The 5,000-nt window shown below is 46.9% G+C and overlaps 1 non-coding gene across 1 annotated transcript in view; it reads right to left on the bottom strand.

Annotated features, from left to right (window-relative positions):
• The window catches only part of LOC131933701 (small subunit ribosomal RNA), a 1,846-nt gene extending 72 nt beyond the window's left edge, over nucleotides 1–1,774 (bottom strand). The window contains exon 1 of the ribosomal RNA XR_009385155.1: nucleotides 1–1,774. This exon is cut by the window's left edge and continues 72 nt beyond it. This is a non-coding gene — a ribosomal RNA (small subunit ribosomal RNA).
• Nucleotides 1,775–5,000: the final 3,226 nt, after the last annotated feature.

Raw genomic sequence — 5,000 nt, 5'->3', positions numbered from 1 at the left:
AGCGTCTTCTCGGCCAACGGTGCCGGCACTTGCGTGCCAGACCGAGACCAATCCGAGGCCCTCACTGAACCGCTCAATCGATAGTAGCGACGGGCGGTGTGTACAAAGGGCAGGGACGTAATCAACGCGAGCTTATGACTCGCGCTTACTGGGAATTCCTCGTTCATGGGGAACAATTACAAGCCCCAATCCCTAGCACGAAGAAGATTCAACGGGTTTCCCAGCCCTTTCGGGCCAGGGAGGCATCCACGCTGATTTCTTCAGTGTAGCGCGCGTGCGGCCCCGGACATCTAAGGGCATCACAGACCTGTTATTGCTCAATCTCGTGTGGCTAAACGCCACTCGTCCCTCTAAGAAGTTGCGCCGGCGCATCGAGGAACCGGCGAACTATTTAATAGGCTAGAGTCTCGTTCGTTATCGGAATTAACCAGACAAATCGCTCCACCAACTAAGAACGGCCATGCACCACCACCCACCGAATCAAGAAAGAGCTATCAATCTGTCAATCCTTACAGTGTCCGGACCGGGTGAGTTTTCCCGTGTTGAGTCAAATTAAGCCGCAGGCTCCACTCCTGGTGGTGCCCTTCCGTCAATTCCTTTAAGTTTCAGCTTTGCAACCATACTTCCCCCGGAACCCAAAACCTTTGGTTTCCCGGAGGCCGCCCGCAGAGTCATCGAAGCAACTCCTGCGGATGGCCAGGTGGCATAGTTTATGGTCAGAACTACGACGGTATCTGATCGTCTTCGCGCCTCTGACTTTCGTTCTTGACTAATGAAAACATTCTTGACAAATGCTTTCGCAGTAGTTCGTCTTGCTGCGATCCAAGAATTTCACCTCTAACGCAGCAATACGAATGCCCCCGTTTGTCCCTGTTAATCATTACCTCCAATTCCGAAAACCAACAAAATAGAACCGAGGTCCTATTCCATTATTCCATGCACCATTATTCAGGCAGCGAGGCCTGCTTTGAACACTCTAATTTTTTCAAAGTAAACGCGTCGGCCACCCGGGACGCTCAGTGAAGAGCACCCGCGGGAGAGAGCCGACAGACGGTAGGGCAGGAGATACGGGCAGTGAGCCGGCGCGAGCCGGACCGCCCGCCTGCGCCTGAGATCCAACTACGAGCTTTTTAACTGCAACAACTTTAATATACGCTATTGGAGCTGGAATTACCGCGGCTGCTGGCACCAGACTTGCCCTCCAATAGATCCTCGTTAAAGGGTTTAAAGTGTACTCATTCCAATTACGGGGCCTCGAAAGAGTCCCGTATTGTTATTTTTCGTCACTACCTCCCCGTGCCGGGAGTGGGTAAGTTGCGCGCCTGCTGCCTTCCTTGGATGTGGTAGCCGTTTCTCATGCTCCCTCTCCGGAATCGAACCCTGATTCCCCGTTACCCGTTACAAACATGGTAGGCATATCACGTACCATCGACATTTGATAGGGCAGACATTTGAAAGATGCGTCGCCGGCGCGAGGCCATGCGATCAGCACAAAGTTATCCAGAGTCACCAAATGGGACGACGCAACCCCTTGCGAGGCCGCGCCGATTGGTTTTGAACTAATAAAAGCGCTCTTCCCGATAAAGGTCGGAGCTTCGATTGCATGTATTAGCTCTAGAATTGCCACAGTTATCCAAGTAGGATCGTGTCATCTAAGGAACCTCGACTGATTTAATGAGCCATTCGCGGTTTCACCATGGGACAGTGTGAACTTAGACATGCATGGCTTAATCTTTGAGACAAGCATATGACTACTGGCAGGATCAACCAGATAGCTATCGTTTGCGAGACGTTTTTCCACAACACATCGCGGGACGGGAGACAACGCTCTAGCGAGAGAACGGATCCCGGCATTCCCGGATTTTTTCACATCGGACCGCTCACATTTCCCCCTTCACCGTAAACACGGCGTCGCCGGGAAATCTCTCGATTTGCATCGAGCCGACTGCGTTTTGCAGACCCGTCGCCCGTTCCGAGGGCTGGGCCAGTGCGAGACTTTTATCGAGCCACCAATACTGCTTGGTTGCGTTAGCACTGCGCGTCGCCGCTGGCTTCACGCTACGGACACGTACTTTTACCTTCACTGGCGCGACCTGCGCGCCGAGCCCGCATTTTACCGGGAAGCTAGTCGGGAGACTGAGCCACGCACGGTCAGATCGGGCACATGTCGCTGGCTGCGAGGGAGCGCGGATCCTAGCGTCACATAGAGGCTTCACCGACACTCACCTCCACAATAGTAGATACAGACCGTTTTAACCGCCGTATTTCTGCCCATACCTCTAGTGTTAAACCGAAAAATCGGGTACATAGTCTCGGGGAGGACCGGGGTGCCGCCCCATGAGGGGAGCCCGCACGGAGGGCGCCGGGGGTGCCGCGACCCGGGGGGCGGCGCGGGGGTGTCGGGGCGCATCTACGGGGCTCACTCGCGCGGGCGCCACACTTCCGGGGGGCGCCCCAGGTGGGGTGCCAACTTTGGCGCCCCCGACTAAGGGGCCGCCCCCACTGCGGTTACACGCTTTACGACCACCCACCCGCGTTCCCCACCCCAGGGGGCATGCGAATCACCCGCCAGGGGCGTTCTGGGACCGAGGGCGCCGCTCCGGCACAAGGGGGAGCCAAAACGCCCCGAGTTCCCCCGCGGCCACCTCGACACCTGGGCGGGCGGCGAGGGGTGTCCTGCGATCGGGGTGGGGAGCTCTACCAGAATCACCCGCCAAACTTCACCGGGGGCGTCTCCCGGCGCCCCTGCGCTCGGGTGACGAACAGCGCCCCGGGCTATCCCGGGCGCCCTATGGCGTCCACCTTCGATCGGAAGGGTGATCTCGACTCGGGCTGAGGCGGGCCACAACAATCCGCGGTCACATCGGAGCCGTCCAGGCTAACGAGGCCCCGGCTCACGGGTAACCCATGGGGCTGGACCGGGAGTCCGCCGTTAAAGAAGAAAGAAATGTAGTGCAAACCAGAACCAGTTTTTTTTATTTATTTTATAACTCGACTAATAATCGTCACAAAATTATAAACTTGGTACCTACGGATAGCCCTGGGCCCAACCTAATACAGGATGTCCATAACTATGCGCTAATTAAATAATTAATGGGTATTAAGGTCGGTCTTAGTAAATTGCTATATAAAGTCTAAGACCAGAACCAGTATTTTAAATTTATTTTATAACTCGGCTCCTAATTGTCACAAAATTTAAAAATTGGTACCTATGGATAGCCCTCGGCCCTACCTAATACACCGTGTCCATAACAATGTGGTAATTAAATATTTACTGGGCGTTAGGGTCGGTCTTAGTAAATTGCTATATAAAGTCTATATAAAATTTTACGAATTTAAAAAAAAAATTCCTACCGTCAAAAATAGCGACGCCTAGACCACCACACCTGTTCTGACGTTAAATCCTACTTGCACACACGTGTGGGAATAGATTAGATATCATCTAGAGATAGAATTCCTAATTATTTAATTAAAATAGAGACTCTAGATTTAATAGTTGTGTCATAGTTACATTAAGTCGAATTAGCGAAGCGGAGGCGGGAACTAGATTCTAGATCTAACACTTCGATTGCGATGAAAAAAAAATAGCTTTATTTTAAGGCCGACAAGGCAAATACGGTTTAATTAATATTAAAGAAATAAGTCCGAACACCTACCTTAAGCGAATCATCTACACAACACATGACTAGAAATAATACACGTCCACACGAAGAGCGATTGAAACGGTGACTGCAACGGTGAAAACTTGTACGACGGAAACATGGCGCCTAGGTTATGCCTACTTCCGGTCTGATGAAAATTTTTAATTCATTTTAAATTTTGCGCTCTATTTCGTCCGCGCTTGTCCACTTAAACTCTACAGAAAAGATAGTCTATATAAAAATAATTCCTAGAAGACAATTTTATGAGAGATCACCCACATTTATTTACCCTGCCTGTCTACCTTAGGGTTAGAGTTTGAATTTTTCTAGATTCAAGCCAAATATGCCGTGTCGATTAAACGACGACGTACATAACAGAGCGAAGACAATGAATGGTTCCTTAATTAACTATAATTACGGTCCTAATACAACTACAATTCACCATAGTACTAATATGTATGTGTATTGTTGTTTTGGGGAGTTCTGTCATTACATTTTAAATTATAAAAAAAACGGGTTTACGATACACTTCATTACGCCGCCGATCGTGGTTTTAGATTTAAATTTGGTCGGATTCGGTTTATTATTAATTTATATAATACTTTATACATACTTTAATTCATTAAATACATTTATCTATGTATTTATTTCATTAGTTAAGTATTTGTTTAACTAAAAATTATCAATTTAAGGCATAACAATTACAGAAAACGATTGTATTTGAGATAAGTCTTATCGAACCATTTAGTAGCTGGGTCGGTTTATTATTAATTTATCTAATACTTTATACATACTTTCACTCATTAATTACATGTATATATGCATTCATTAAATCATTTAAGTATTTATTTCATCAAAAAGTATCGATTGAAGGCATAACACTGATAGAAAACGATTGTATTTGAGATAAGTCTTATCGAACCATTTAGTAGCTGGTTCGCGGGTCGGTTTTATTCCTTAACTCTAGATTTAAGTCTATCGTGTTTAATTTCAATTTAATTTATCACAACTTTTAGATTTTGTACTAGATTAAGCTACATTGAAGCTTATTTTTCACTATTTAATCAATAGAGGATATTATATAATATTTTTAAGTCTAATATTACGCAGCCGTTTGTTAAATCTAGTTTTACAACGACGACTCGCGCGATTTCGGTTTGGTTTTAAAACTTAAGTTCATTGATTCTTAAAATATATATTCCAGTTAGAATAGAACTGAATACGTACCACATGATGTATACACACGTTTGGGTTATTTATTTATTTTAAATTTAGTTTATTATGACCGATCGTAATTAACTTTGGCGATACCGGGCTGATATGTCTTATCGACCGGAAAACTACTGTCCCTTCGGTCGA

The sequence above is a fragment of the Physella acuta genome, unplaced genomic scaffold (assembly GCF_028476545.2).
Source record: "Physella acuta isolate Inbredline_101_S28 unplaced genomic scaffold, ASM2847654v3 ptg002601l, whole genome shotgun sequence".
NCBI classification, from domain to species: domain Eukaryota; kingdom Metazoa; phylum Mollusca; class Gastropoda; family Physidae; genus Physella; species Physella acuta.
The sequence above is the reverse complement of the archived record's forward strand: the minus strand, read 5'-3'. Positions and strand labels throughout refer to the sequence as shown.